We start from the raw sequence: 15,912 nt of genomic DNA on the forward strand, positions 1-15,912 counted from the left end.
CACCGTAGGAAACATCCCACAGGTTTCTTCGCCAAAATATGCGTGATCACGTGATGTCACTAAAATACCCTCATACTGATACGCAATGGTCTTATAAGGTATCCAAGTGGTATTGGTGGTGGCATGGCACCGATATGGGCCCCAGGACGACAGACCCGCAGAGCCCGACGGTGGTGACGTGGCAGCAATATGAGCCCCAGGACGACAGACCCGCAGAGCCCGACGGTGGTGACGTGGCAGCAATATGAGCCCCAGGACGACAGACCCGCAGAGCCCGACGGTGGTGACGTGGCAGCAACATGAGTCCCAGGACGACAGACCCGCAGAGCCCGACGGTGGTGACGTGGCAGCGATATGAGCCCCAGGACGACAGACCCGCAGAGCCCGACGGTGGTGACGTGGCAGCGATATGAGCCCCAGGACGACAGACTCGCAGAGCCCGACGGTGGTGACGTGGCAGCAATATGAGCCCCAGGACGACAGACCCGCAGAGCTCGACGGTGGTGACGTGGCAGCAATATGAGCCCCAGGACGACAGACCCGCAGAGCTCGACGGTGGTGACTTGGCAGCGATATGAGCCCCAGGACGACAGACCCGCCGAGCCCGACGGTGGTGACGTGGCAGCGATATGAGCCCCAGGACGACAGACTCGCAGAGCCCGACACCCCAACCACTATGCCAAGACCGCTCCAATGGTTCGTGATTCTTTTTCAAGATTGATTCAACGCAGCGGTTTGTGCTGTGTTTCATTTACCGATAAAGGAGATGACTTTCAAACTGCGGCAAGCAGTGAAGCAGCTGCAGCTTATCAAATTATTTTGATAGCATCACTCATGTCTAAGTGGCTTATGCCCAAACTAGCCCAGCCTCCCTGTTTCACAGTTAGAGGGTAACGACTAAACGAGGCGTGCCTTTTGTCGGATTGTGCCATTCAGATAACCATAGACCCCAGCACGGAGATCGGGGAAGAGAATAAGACCTCCGACTTCCTGGCATTTTACAATTCGTCTGTGAACATTGCATGTAAAAAATGTATGAATAACCTCGCACGTCACCCCGCAAGTTTTCAGCAGTGGATGAGTTACTGCAGATGGCAGCACACACTGCAACAGCCACAGGCAGCACACAACTGCAGCAAAGATGGCAGCACCTGAAGGGTAATTCGGTGAGTTTGCGGACAAAAGTGCGTGTGGAAAAGGTTCGCGTGCCAATTGTGGGTAGGAAAAAAATCGGCACCTTAAGTTCGTCGGGATAAGAAATACGCGGCTCAAATTTCATAACTTCAAAAATCTTCGTATGAAAAGCTAGTAAATGATAAAGATTGCCAGGCAGCATGTTCGTCGAAAAAGTTTTAAAGGAACTGCTTGCGTGCGTAAAAGTGCATGTAAAGAGTTTGCTCGTGGCCGCTCTACGCAAATGCTCGCACGCAGCTGTTTATCGGGGATCAAATTCATATGACAAAAAGACTCCCACAAAAGTTGTAAGAATAGACACCATGCAAGCTTGAATGCAAATCGCCACCAATGGCAACGGGCCTCTAATTTCTCACTGCGGGGCGGCCGCATCCCATCGAGCGCTGGGAGGGAAGGGCTGGAAGATGGCGGCGGACAGTGGCAATGCAAAGGGCAGGTCGATTATAAGACTAGCCTAACTTCATGACGTTAAGACCTATTGGCGTGCAGTAAATGGACCCGGGTTGATGGAAGTAGCGCAAAATGACTGGTGGAAGACCGGAGGGAAAACCTTGAGAAATGTGACCACCGCAGATCAGCCACCATATTCATTGTGTTCCTCCTTTATTTGCCGCCCTGACGGTGCCCCTGTCACGGCACCATCTGACATCTCCTGAGCGCGCCACTGACACAGGGGTTGGCCCGCGGCAGGAGCCAGCTGGGTTTTGTTATACGGTGGGCAGACCCGCGCGAGACGCCCGACATGCGATCACGTGCATAAAGTAAACCGAACTTGAGAACGAAAGATGAATCCGCTACAGCCATTTTGATGCTTTGATCAGGATGTTGTCTGTATTCGTCCAAACATTGCACGAGGCTATCACTGTTAAACTATTGGCCGGGCGCTGCTGCAAAATACAGCCAAATTTCACGTCTTGGATTATCCCGCGTAAACAAAATTTCAGCGAAATATGAGAGATGTCGGAGCATTATTTGATACTTGGCTGGTCGATCTGTCTTGAAACACTCCACAAATGAGCATTATCCATACAGGCTCATTACTACACGATAAACGCTTCTGGTATAATTTTGTCCCACTTTTTACCACTTTTTGCGCCACTTTGTTCACTTTTTGGCGGGCAAGGCCGGCCGCACCGCTCGGGATCCTCCTAGTGGTTTGAACATGACCAAACTTCCCACCTGCCTGGAACGTGGGCTACATGAGACGTGGACGTGGATTATTTATATACGCACGCGGGCTTTATGGATTGATAATCATAACCTGGGCGTCATCTGAAATGCAATGATGTGTTCCTGTAATGCAATGAATATCCAGGCTTTTAATGACACGTCGCTTGTACATATCAGTATCTATTAGCTACACATTGAGACGCTGCAGCTATATTCACTGATTTTACCTTCAAATATCGCGTTTTTGGCCTTCTGACCGGAACGATTTACTCGGAAAGGTGCGTTTTATTAGCCCAGGCTCGAATGGATGGCTGACTTTTGAATGACACCCGCTTTTTATTATTTAATGCGGGCTTGAAGGTGGACCTTAATTCGCACCATTTGGGGACTTCAGGCTGGAACGAATACTCGGTTACTATATGATATCATATTCAAGAACACTAGCCTCATAGAGCGGCAGTACGATGCTGCCTCGTCCTCTGACGTTGAACGCGACTTTAAAGGTCAAGGTTGATTCATGCCCTTTTGGGAGCACACGCTGAATGGACAGTTGACTTCAATACCTAGTAAAGGACATCCTAGTTAAGGGCATCAGGCCCATACAGCGGTAGCGCGGCACTACCCAGCGCTGCAGCCACGCAACTCCACGGTCGCATTACACTCTTGACATGTTTCATATCCCGCGATGTTGTCCCCATGTTCTCCTGCGGCTTCACTTCTGCCCCTTCCTCGGAATGTACCCCGGCGCTCCGCGGCTCCGAGATGGAACTATCATTATTAATCATAGCGATATTATTTAATGTTCTGCATGCATAAGTTTATGCCCATAGCACATGCCAAGCGGAGCTTGTTGCCTATTGATTCCACCACCCAAAGCCAGCACATTCAGTTCATGGGATAATTATTTCCCACTGCCTTCTTATCCCACGGGTTTGCGAGTGAGTTTCGTGCCGTACGGTACTCCGGTGCGGACATGCGATCAGCTTGGCCCGGTTTGGCCAGTTGTCAGCAGATATTTTGTCGTCAGTCTGCCAAAACTTGAACACGACCGTGCGGTCCAGATATGTCACGCTAGGCCAGCTGCCAGCGGACCTCGTTTCGAAAGTCGAACAGAACAATGTAGCCGCGCCAAGGTTCGTGCCCAGCACAACCGTAAAGCGATTCCGGCACTTTTCCACGCCGCCATGGAACCTGCGCACTGTTCATGGGCGTCGTCATTGTATAACAATGATCGAGCTATGCCACTGTTCCTGTTTCCAGATCAATTGCAGCTAAGATTGGCCCAACTAACTGATTAGAATGGCAGCTAAGAAGCAAGTAAGAATCCCATCTGAGCCCACCTTGTCCCCCCCTCTCTACGTCTGTGTGCGTCATTCAGGGGCGCAGCCAGAGCCTTGGTTTAAGAGAAAGGTGTGGGGGGGGGGCGAAGAGGCAGGAGTGACAAACGGCCCCCTGCTGACAAAATTCCCCCCGAAAGATCAAGGTTTATGGCCCGCTTGCTTTCAAGGGTACAACAGTTTCGGCCTCTTATTTCTATTTTTACCTTTTTTAGCTGGAAAATAATCCAGGAGCTAGGGCAACATGCAGTTCCGCCCGTACTTGTAAGTGAAGAAACTAAGGAAGCATCGAATCACGGCTTAAAATCAACCGCTGCCGCTTTTTATTTTACTATGGTCTAGCTGGGCAATCCAAACCACAAAAGCTAAGGGGTTTTAATATACTTTTTAAGAGTCGTACATATGACCATGTATCGAAGTGAAGTCAAACAGTTGTATCAACATAGCCAACTTACGTTTGTCTCGGAATGTTCAACCTTCAGTCAGGGCCGATTAGTGAGAGACGATTACTTAATGCAGTTTTTAGCCTGCGCGCTTGCGATTCTCGCGAAGACGCCGACACCCGGGGGGTACTGTCTCCATAGGACAAACGGCGTCGGTGCTACGGATAACGCTACACGCAGGTCAACGTGCGAACAACATGATGTGGCATGTGGAAAAAGTACCTTTGAGCGGTTTCGGATATCAAATGACATATTAGAGGGTAGTCCGGGTATGCAATTTGTCCGCGTAATTTTTAGATTGGTAAAAGAAACCGGTGAGCATTTATGGCACTAAGAATCTGCTGGTGGACCTGGAAGAATAAGCGCAGAATCTCTCATTTTCGCGCTGCAGTAGTAACCTATTCAAAGCACTTTTAAATCATAAGGTGTAATATAGCCAAAGTCTAATCTTTGAGGGATACGAATCGACATTAAACGACTTTCGAAGGCGTTATTTCACGCCGGTTGTTCTCGTGCGCCCGGTGCCCGTCGCCTGATGTTACCTGCAGCGCCCAACGCCGTTCCGTTTCACGGCAATTGCAGCCCCGGCCATCACTGCTCTTGCTTCTGAGATTGCTGCAGCGCCCAACGCCGTTCCGTTTCACGGCAACTGCAGCCCCGGCCATCACTGCTCTTGCTCCTGAGAGTGCGAGCGCGGAGGCTCAAAACATAGTTGCGTGAGTTGTTTCACTACACGACTCTGAAAATGGGGAATGCCCTCACACAAAGATAGGCCGGTCTTTGCATTTTCAACCTCATTTCGGTGTTTTCTATTTCTTATTGTTCCTGAGCGAAGGGCCCCGTCGGTAGAAAACTGGGAGGCACGTTACCGTTCCCGGTCAAGGGCCCGAGGGCCGTTTCGCCACAGCGCTGGGTATACCTACCGGCTGCCATTTTGGCGGCAGGAGGTGTGGTCCCCTGGTGATGACCAGCCGCTTAGAGGGATGTGTCATACATTACTTCCTTCCCTGACTCGGAAGACCTCTGACCCGGCAGTTAATACCGGATCGACGCACAAGCCCTCAGTGACGCAACAAGGTGCCTTGTCGCCGCAGGGGGTCCAATAATTAACAAAGCCCCTGACTGAAATGGGATGGAGACCCCCTTCGTTGCCGGGGGCCCTGATTGACAATTAACCCTTCCGTCGTCTTATTTTGGATCCTCATCCAAGTTCTCACATCCCATTTTATTGGCAGCGGGCCCCGACCAATACAAGAGGTCCTCTGACATTGGGGCCCCGTTTTCGTCCCTGTTCAGCACGACTTGGGACCCTCGCCGACATAGAACTTCCTGTTAGGCACTTTGGGAACCTGACCAACACAGGGATCTCTGACTGACGTAGTTCCCGCCCAATGTAAATCATAGGTCCCGGCCTTCTCTTTGCTAGGGAAATGGTCCCCAAGGCTCGGAAGGACACGAAGCCGATTGTTCGCTGTTGGTGACCTCAGGCCCATGTAGAGTTCTGTATTATCCCAGGAGCCCCTTATCGGCGCAAGAGGCTCCTTACTAACATTTGAAGTCTCAGCCCTGTGGGCGGGGGTCCTTAGTGTAACCTACAGCCAGCTCTTCTGGGCCTTCAGCCTTCAAATCGGGCCCTTGATCTTCGGTCGCGAGGGCCCTTCAGCCCACTCTTCTGACCCCCTCGGACTCCTCGAACACGGCCCTTAGCGACTCGGGGACACTTGCCGACACAGGACCACTGTTAAGCACTGAGAGCCCTCGACCGCCATGGATCCTTTCGTCGCTTCAGGGACCTGAACCGATGCGAATCGCTAGCCCCGGCCTTGGTCCTGCGTGAGAAATGGCCCCCAGGGCGCCGCCCGTCGCGGAGCCAACTGCTCGGTGCTGGTGGTTGTTCGGGTTGGTACTGAATCCTGAACCAAGTCGGGAAAGGTCGCAGATCCCCACACACATGTGGCTCGGAAAGGACTATTCCAGGTAGTCATGGCGACCGGTCAAAACAAACACGAACGCCAAACTCGGTGTAACTACCGCCTTCTGTTGACGGCAGTAGCCCACAACTCTCACAGTGGTTTCTGGCTGACACAGAGGCCCAGATTGTCACCAGGGTAGTTGTTTGTTTTTTTAGTCGGGGCTTCCACTATCACAGATCTTTGTCAACTCTGTGCCCCCTTTTGCAAGGCCCGATAACAAGTGAGCTATATACGGCGTTTCTGGGGAGGGGGAGGGGGTATCGGGAGGGCTTTTGTCAGCCTTGTGCTCCGCTTGGCGATGCTCCGACTACGCCCCTACCAACATTCAAAAGCAGACCAAGTCGGCTACGCTGAGCGAGGAGCAAATGAATGCCCGGTGGACCAATTCATGCACAAGATAGGCAGCTTCCCAATACCTTACATTTGCTGTGGTGTGGCGTATTAGAAGATAATTCGGAATACATATTGTAGCAAGAGCGCAGCCAGAGTCTTGGCAAGAGGGGCACAGAGTTTGAAAAGGGCCCCTGATAGTAAAAGGGCCTCCAAAAATGGCTGGATATGACCCATATGTTATTGAGAACATGGTTTTATTAAACATCATATATGCATATATATATATATATATATATATATATATATATATATATATATATACATGTATATATGACATATTGTTACCTTTTATAGCTGGAATGCTGCCCAGACGGTGCTGCGAGATCAGGTTTGCCTGAGCTTATAGTAGATAAACTGACAAAATGGCGCTTCAGATGACTGCATGAAATAAGCCACCGGCGCTCTTCATTTTACAATTGTTCAGTGGACTTTTTGGATCTGATAGAACTCAGAAACTTTGTTTGAATTTATATCTGTTTTGTAAAGAAATAGCAAGGATTACGCGAATCTAGACCGCATATCGAAATGACTTAAGTTTTTCCTTGCATTCGCGAGGAATTGTCTTTATATTCAATTATTATTAGTAACAATTAATTATTAGATTCGATCATTAAATTAGATAAGGTAGTAGTAATGCCCTTATTCCTCGGAGGAAAACCAGGTGAGTGGAGATATAGATAGGTTGATATTTCGGGCACATGTCTTTTTCGAAAACTCTCAATACTTCTGCTTTTGTTTCGGTAAAGGCATGTTGCCGAAACATCAATTCATCTATATCTCTATTCTCCTGGTTTTTCTCCAAGGAATAAGGCCATTGCTGCTGTCTTATCTATATGAACATCAAAATGGATCAGCAATTTGCATTAAGATGGCCAGGCCATGTTTGACTGGATATGTTCAACATTCAGCCAAAATTGATTAGTGGTACAAAATGTGTAACGCCGTTTTGAGCAGTTAACGCAGTTAAACGCACTCGCATATCCTAGCAACAAAAACTCGACGCCAGGCGTTGCAGTCTCCTCAGGCCGCACATCGTTGGCCCGTCGCTTACATAAGACCGTGGTTAAGAAGTGGACGAAAATAGTGACGTCTCTGAAAAAAGTACTCCTGATCCCTTTTGAACACCAAATTGTACATTTAGAGCTGTTCGGGGCGTATATTTCACTTGTGCGAGCTTTAGATTGATGATAATAACGTATTGGTCTTTACAGCACAGCGAAGTGGTCCTGGAATCTGGTTGTGGAACTGGAAGAGTAAAGGTAAACTTGTTATTTGTCGTGTTGCTGTAGCTGTCAATTTGTCGAAAGGACATTGTCAAAGATGTAAGAAAACATTCGCCTGGTGTAAAACATTTGGGTGGCATTTGTTTCACAAATCGATTCTGCAAAATACCGAACCTTCTCAGGGAAACATGGGATGGCCTCGTGTGTTTTGAACTCATTTAAACCTACCTCGTTTAGCACTAATGAGACCCTTAGTTCTTTCCGATAAAGGAGCCCCCTTGAGTAGAACACTAGGGGGCACATTGCTGTTCCCGGTCAAGGGCTGAAGGCCGATTCAGTTCTCCGATGTGCGCTTTCCGGCCGTCATTGTGGCGATACGGGGTGGCATTCTCTGGCCGACCCGGAGGCCCCTAGAGGCGTAAAACATATCACATCTCCGCTCCCTGACGCGGGAGGCCTCTGGCCCGCGCAGTTGACCCCAGATCGACGCATGGACCGTCATTAGCGCAACAACACCCCCGTTCACCGCAGGTGATAAATTGCTTGGCACATAGAGTCCCGTTGGGCTTAACGGGCCCATGCCGGAAAAGGGTGGAAGGGCCCACCATTCGGTACTAGAGGCCCTGAGTGGCACAGGACTCTTCTGTTCCCTCAATATGAGCGCTCACCATAAGTTCTTGCTTCCTTCAGTTGTCAGATGGCCCTGACTAAAGCAAGAGACCCGCTGCCATTCGGGCTCCCGTCCCCGTCCCTGATGAAAAATATCCCCCTTGTTGACACAGAATGCCCTGTTAGGCACTGTGAGCCCCTAAACGATACAGGAGCCCGAATTAGGTAAATCACGGGCCCGGCCTTGCCCCTGCTTCGGAAATGGCCCCGCAGAGCTCAGACGAACACAGAGCTGACTGTTCGTTGTTCGTGGTCGCTGGCCGAAACAGAGGAACGCTCTATCTCAGAGGTCCCTATCGGTGCAAGAGATCATCTTACTGACATTTGAGATCACGACCCCATGAGCGGGGTCCTTAATATGACCTACAGCCAGACCCTCGGACCCTTCAGCCATCCCATCGGGCCCTTGATCTTTGGTCTCGGGAGAACCTTTCGGCCCCTGTTTGGGCCCCCTCAAACACCGCTTCGACCCGGGGGCACTTGCCACCACAGGACACCTGTTCGGCACTGTAGCCTCTAACCGACACAGGAACCCCCCATTGCGTCAGAGACTCCAAACATTACAAATCGCTGATCCGGACCACGTTTTTGCTTGAGAAATGGGCCTCAAGGGCTCAGACGGACATGGAGACGACTGTTCGGTGCTTGTGATCTCTGACCGACTAAGACACCCGCATTGTCTCAGGGGTTCTTTGAACGGTGCAAGAGGACTGCTAGCTAATCTCAGGTCACCACCCTACGGACCGCGATTTGCCATGCGGCTTACAGTCAGTCACTCGGGCCTTAAACCCTCCAACCGGGCCTTTGATAGTCGGTTCTGGTGGGCCGCCCGTGGCCCTCTTCAGGCCTCATCAAACTCTTCCGTAGGTCGGCTCGGAGCCCTTCCGAGCACAGGGCCTTCTGTTAGGCGCTCTGGCCCCTGACAAATGCGCGGTCCCCGACCACTGTAAATCACTGGCCCCGTCTTTATAGCTGATTGGGAAGTAGGTCCTCAGGCCCACACCGACACGGCGACGACTATGTGGTACGGTGGTACCCGACCGACATATAGGCCTATATCGACTCTGGGGGTCCCCGATCGGCGCAAAGGGCCCTCTGTCCGTCATTTGGGGGACCATCTTCGCAGGTCTGGGCCCATGAATAAGACTCCGAACAGCCCTTTATGCCCTCAGACCCTCCAACCGGGCCCTTGATCGTCGGATCCGTTGGGCCCTCTAAGCTCTTCGGGCCTCCCCGAACACTGTCTTTGGCCGAATTGAGGCCTTTGACAACACACGGCTTCTGTTGGGCGCTGTGGGGAACACACGGCTTCTGTTGGGCGCCGAGCAATGCAAATCGATGGACCTGGCTTTGCCCCTCTTTGGAAAATGGCCCTTAGGTCCATGCCCCCGGGGATCCGGCTGTGTGTTACTGGTGGTGGGTGAGCGCAATACAGGCCCTCGTCGACTCCGTGGGTCTTTGAGCAGCGCGCAGAGGCCTCTGGCTGGCATTTGAGTACCCGGCCCAGCGGGCCAAGGCCCCTGAATGAGACCTCTGGCTGCCATTTCGGGCCGTTTGGGCCCTGAAATCGGGCCCTAAAATCGTAAGTTCCGAGGGGCCCCGGGCCCCTCGACCCTACTGTACTGTGCTAGTGTCCAATGTATACTTTACGCATCAATAAGTGGCGATGTTGACTCATAAACATGCAGCGGAGGGGTCAAATGATCAGTTCGCAGCCAGTAACGCGAGGGACCGTTGGGCCAGGTTTTTTTTTGCAGGAGAAACTTCGGTCTGATGGTTTTCGTCATATTGTCTTCAACAGCTCGTATTCGAAGCTTCCGAATTCGACGACCAACCGCAAGTCTTGAAAAGCAGCCGGCGGATTCTACGTGTGAAAACTCGCACGCTCTATTGGCCGTCGATTTGCATTCAAAATTCTGATCAGCCTGCGTCTACGTCGTATTCTGGTATCTACTCCCAGGAGGCAGATCCTCAATGGCCCCAAATGCCTACCCACTCCCGCAATTTCGCCTCCCCACGAAAAACAACGTCGAAGTGAACGAATCATCTTAGAAAGCTGCATAGTCTTATTTGCCGAATGACAGATGATCCGAATAGACAAAATTGTGCACCAGTGGGAAACAGCTGTAGATGTATTTATGGCGTAGCAACCATAACATGCAATCGACTCAAAAATGTGTTGTGAATTAAGAGCGGACATTGTCCTCCATCTCATCCCTCACCGGTCACCACGCCCGCTTCCCAGAAAAGGTATGCCCTGAGTCTAGCCCCAGTTTTTAAAACGGTCCTACGCCTATCCCTTTATCAGAAGTTTAAGCGCCTACCCCGAAGCCATTTTCCGCGCCGCCAGCGTTGATAAAGGTCTCCTCAAGGAAGAGTGGTTCGTACGTGCAAGTGCCAGCTGGTGATGACGTCAGTGCCGAGTGAACAGTGCTTTGTTATCCCTCATTGCGCGATGTTGGTGTCGTCACTGGGACACCAAACAAACAAAAGTTAGTCGTAAATGTACCATACTTTCTCAGTCGCTGGTTTTCAAAAGTGGTAGACTGTTTATGGAGACTGAGATTCACGGAGCCATACCAGCGAATGATTAATTCACGGGCGGCACAACCTGTGCATGCATAATATCCGTCACAAAGTTTAGTTGACGTCAGAGATATGCGAAACACACGTAAGGTGCTGAAGGGACTTTAGAGGGTGCGACACGCTCACATGAATATGTTTCCACGCTGAAGGAAAGGTCGGAATCGGACCGAGCCGAAATAGAACGTCAGGGGCTAAATAGCATCAGAATGAATCAAACTACGGTAAGAAAGGACGGGTGAGGCTGGTGCAGGAGCCGGTGCTACAAAGCCACTGTCATCACACAGCCGGCATCTGAGTGTCCGGACTGTCGGCTGGAGTCCCTCTGGCTGCGTGTGAGATCGGAGTCCGGTCCGCATGTTACTGTGGCTGCGGTCTACAGGCCCCCGCGCCGGGCCGCGGCTGTCCTCCAGGCGGACTTCAGCGAACTGGACCTGCAGTAACAGCGAGTACTACTATTGCACCTGGAACGATCGTTATTATGGTGATGTAAATCGTAATTTACTGGGCCCTGCTAGTAATATTGCAAAGGACCGGTTAAATGAGATGCTACGATCGTTCCATCTGCACCAGTTTGTCAGAGAGTCCACTCCTTCTTCCGAGTCGCTTTAAGACATTGTCATTTCTAAGTTATATAACGTCGTTCAGCGTGTCGGAGCTTTTCACTGCGCTTTTAGCCCTCACCATTTTGTCCGCATGCTCTTAGTTTTGCCAAAGTGTCGTGCCAAGCCTCTCCATATCCAAAATATTCGACTGTTGAAATGGATTGACCATGCTTGTTTGCCTCGTGATTTGTACCATGTCGGCTGGTCCGGTGTTTTAGGCGCCCATTAGTCGCTGATATGTGCTCCTATTTGCTCGACGGTCTTCTACCAACCATTGAGAAACACGCTCCGATCAAACTAACGCCATTGAGGAATCCAGGCACCCCAGCTGTTACCATGGTGACCTTTGACCTTATGGTACAGCAGAGGGGCGTGTTGCGCCACGAGGAGAATCCTGGGTTTTCCGCGAACTGGACCGGAGGGTGAGGTCGGCGACCGGGCGTGACTTCCGGGCGGATATTGAGAGAACAGACTACGTGAGCAGTGAAGTAGTTCTCTGTGCCGCATTATCCGCCCGCTGTCAGTGGAGAAAAAGAGCAGTGCTCGCAATTTCCCAGCCGCGACCCCGGACAAGATTAATGCTATTTCGTCAATGTCGGCCCCCGTGTTGCAGCCACGTGGCCGGTTTCGGACAGCTACCTGACGTGCCATGTCGTCTCCTCAGTGTGAGCGCTTGCGGTTTCTGGGTGACTGGCACGACCCTTGGCGGGCTGCACGAGATCACGTTTTCCATGAAGCGTTCCGGGCCGTGTGGACCTGATGGTGTTTTTTTCGTACCCTGCTTCACTGTTTTGCCGCCATCAGCCATATCGTTCTCATATCATCAACACCTCTGTCACCTTCTGCGATTTTCCAGATTCCTGGAAGCACTCCCTGGCTCATCGATTTTCAGATCCGGCGATCCAGCCCTGATCTCCAATTATCGTCCTATTTCCATCGTTCCTGTCACGGCCGAGACTGTCGAGCGTGTGGTGCAGCGCTCGGCGTTCACCTGCATGTCTGCAATCATATTCTGTCCTCGTCCCAACATGATTTCCGTTCCCGCCATTCCACTGCCCTGCTCACCGTGACCAACCACATCTTTTCCAACATGGATCGTGGCCATCTCTCCCTGCTGCGCCTCTTGGATCTCAGTAAATGTTTCGAATTCATTCATCCTGCGTAACTAATTTCAGGCCTCCAGCTCTACAACATTGACCCGGTTTGGTTCTCCTCCCATCTTTCTGGCCATTCCCAGTCAGTCTGCACCTCTTTTTCTTTTAGTGACAGAGTGGCCTCCAAGCAGTTCCCCATTACCATGGAAGTCCTGCAGGGATCAGCCCTTGGTGCTTTATTGTTCACAATCTTCGCCAACGACACTAGCCCGCACGCGCCAGATGTTCATGTGATCCATTGCGCTGACGACATCCAAATCCTCATATCCAATGTTAAACGCAGCCTTCCTTCCCTCATCCAACGCGTGGAAACCATCATGTCCTGACTAGCATCGTGGTTCGATGCCCACGGTCCCAAGCTCAACGCATCCAAAACCGAACTTCTTGGCACTAGACAGAACATCCGCGGACTTTCCCCTGTCAGCGTACGAGTCGGTGGAGAGATCGTTCGGAACAGGCTGACTGTAAAAAATTCGGTGTGCTATTTGACCGCCACCTGAGCTGGGACGCACACATCAGTGATGAGGTAAAAAGTGCATCGAAGTCCTGATTGGTCTCCGCTGCCTGAGACATTTCCTCCCGCAATGAGTGCTGCTGACCATCGTGCAGAGTCTAGTTATCTCGCGCGTGAGATACTGCATTTCGGTTTTATGGCAAGAGTTTATGGCCAGGGCTGTGAACGAGGCCAGACTTTTAAAGAAGTAAACTTCGCTACCAGAGCAGTTACTGACCTCCGAAAGTGTGACCACGTGTCTCGCGTGCGGGATGACCTGCACGTTGCCACGCCTCGTCAAATGTTTGAAGTACTACCTGTTACCGCTACGCACAAAGCCCGTGATCTAGGTGAACCTGCAGGTCTTGCCTGCTTGCTTCAAACATACGCTGACGCGCGGGCCAGTGACGAAACTACCCGCATGGACCATCATAATCTGTACCCCCCGGGGGTGCGCACGGTGGCAGGACAGCAGTCCTTTGCGTACCAAGCGGCGTCTATTATTAATGAGTTGCCTGTGGATGTTAGACGATTGGATTCAAGAAATTTAAAGCGCGCTGCCAGGTCTTTTTTTGTGCGATAGAGTTGTCTCATGCTGTTCATGCGTGCATGCGTCTATGTACTTTTATCTCTTATCACTTCCCGTTCCTTTTTCGACAAACTGTTTTATCTCTCAGACTTATGGCACGTAATAGCCACGCTTGCATGAGAAGTGTCAGCTGATGTCAAATACAAATGCAGCTGTATAACCAAAATGCTAGTTTATGGGGGCCTTTGCGCCGACTGTGATCCCCTGTGTCGATGAGGAACTCTATCAGGATCAGGCATCGGCACAACCGAGCAGGTGTCTCCGTGTCGGCCTGGGACTGAGGGCCTATTTCCCAAGCAGGGACAAGGCTCAGGCCCTCGAGTTGCATTGATTGGGGCTGCTGAGCCGCTAAGGGAACCCTGTGTCAGCTAGGGGGCCGCAGTGTCAAGCAGGAGCTCTGTGCTGGCAAAGGGCCCAGTCGGCCAGGGACACTGCTCGATGGGCCCAAACAGGGTCCCGATGGACTTTTTGGGACCGATGATCAAGGGCCCGACAGAAGATTGAAGGGCGCGAGGGAATCATAGGGTTTCATGTAGGCGCAGTACAAATTCGACTCGTGGAACCGTAACTCCAGATGTCACTCAAGGACGTCTTGCACCTATTGAGAAGCCCCTGGGACATTGCGGAACTCTACTGCCGCCAGAGACTGCCTACACCGGACAATTGTCTCCGAGTCTGGTTGAACCCGGGGGGCCCATTTCCCAAGAAGGAACAAGGCCAGGGCTCGTGGTCGGGGCCCGGTGTCGGCAAGTACCCCTGAGCCAGCTTGGGGCCGCGTTCGAGGGGCCTGAAAGGGGTGGGGGGAGGGGTCTGAAGAGTCCTCGGGATTAAAGATCAGGGGTTCCGATTGGGAATCCCGAAGGGCCCAAAGGTCTAGTTGTAGTTCACGTTAATACCTCCAACCGTGGGGTCGTGACCTCAAATGTCAGTCAGCAGTCCAGCGGGCCTCTGACACCGCTAGGAGAGGCCTGAGACAATACAGACCCTATTTCGACCAGACACAAAATGCGCCGCCAGAGTCAGCTCCGCATCAACCTGAGCCCTGGGGGCCCATTTCAGAGCAGGGGGGTCGAAGCAGCCGCCCGCGATTCGCACTGGTCGGAGCTCATTTGCTGAAAGGCAAGAGGGGGAGGCCACGAATACCGTGCGAGAAGGAGGTGGGTGGGCTATTTCGTTGATCAAGGCCCCTGACAATGAAAGGTGATAATATGAGAGCTTATGATGAGAAACCGTCATTAGGCCCTGGCCCGTCATGGGCCATTAGGGCCGTCATGGAAGGGCCCTGTGATAGTCAGGGCCTGTAGTATGGAAGGGGACCCACAGCTCATTTCAGCTAAGGCTACGCTAAGCCAAACTAGAGTACCTGTGACAATAACTGGACCGCGCACGTTGAAGGCTCCCAAATGATATATTTTTTCCCCCGATACAGTTCGGTCCCATTTGGTCCGGTCTGGACTGGTTGCATGGCTGCCATATATTTGCTTTAGTACCAGCCTGGCATATCCTTCGTAACCTGAGTAAGATCCATTCTAACATGTCGACCATTTCTGTTCTATTTCAACCCGGTACGATCCTGTCCTTTCCCTTAGCACGAAAATATATTCATCTGGCGCGTAATGCCATATCCCCATACACTTTAAACATTTTGTGTGTACTTCGCACACTGTGTGTGTGTACACTGTGTGTACTTCGCACCGAAGATGTCAAACACAGCTTCTGACAAATTGCATTTATACACGCAGGTGTGTGGCCCGTGACTTCGCCACCCGCTCGCATACCTCTATGGATCTCAAACTTCCATAAGCGGTTTGCCATGTTTAAAAACGCAGCATCTTGGAAAGTACAGCATAAGGGTTTCGGCTCCTTTCTGCTGAGAGAGGGAGCTTCAACACCATAGTTTGGGATCTCCCCCCCCCCACACACACACACGCAGATGCACGTTAAAAGGAAATTACCTCCTCGATTACTTTCTCCCAACTCACTTCGTGAATTTACGCCCTGGCGCGGTGCTTTCCAAACATTCATTTTTCACCCATTTGGTATGACAGTAACATCATAAACATCACAGTTCGCTTCATATGATGTC

Source organism: Pollicipes pollicipes, unplaced genomic scaffold (genome assembly GCF_011947565.3).
Source record: "Pollicipes pollicipes isolate AB1234 unplaced genomic scaffold, Ppol_2.1 Scaffold_3087;HRSCAF=3621_pilon_pilon_pilon, whole genome shotgun sequence".
Classification (NCBI taxonomy): Eukaryota; Metazoa; Arthropoda; class Thecostraca; order Pollicipedomorpha; family Pollicipedidae; genus Pollicipes; species Pollicipes pollicipes.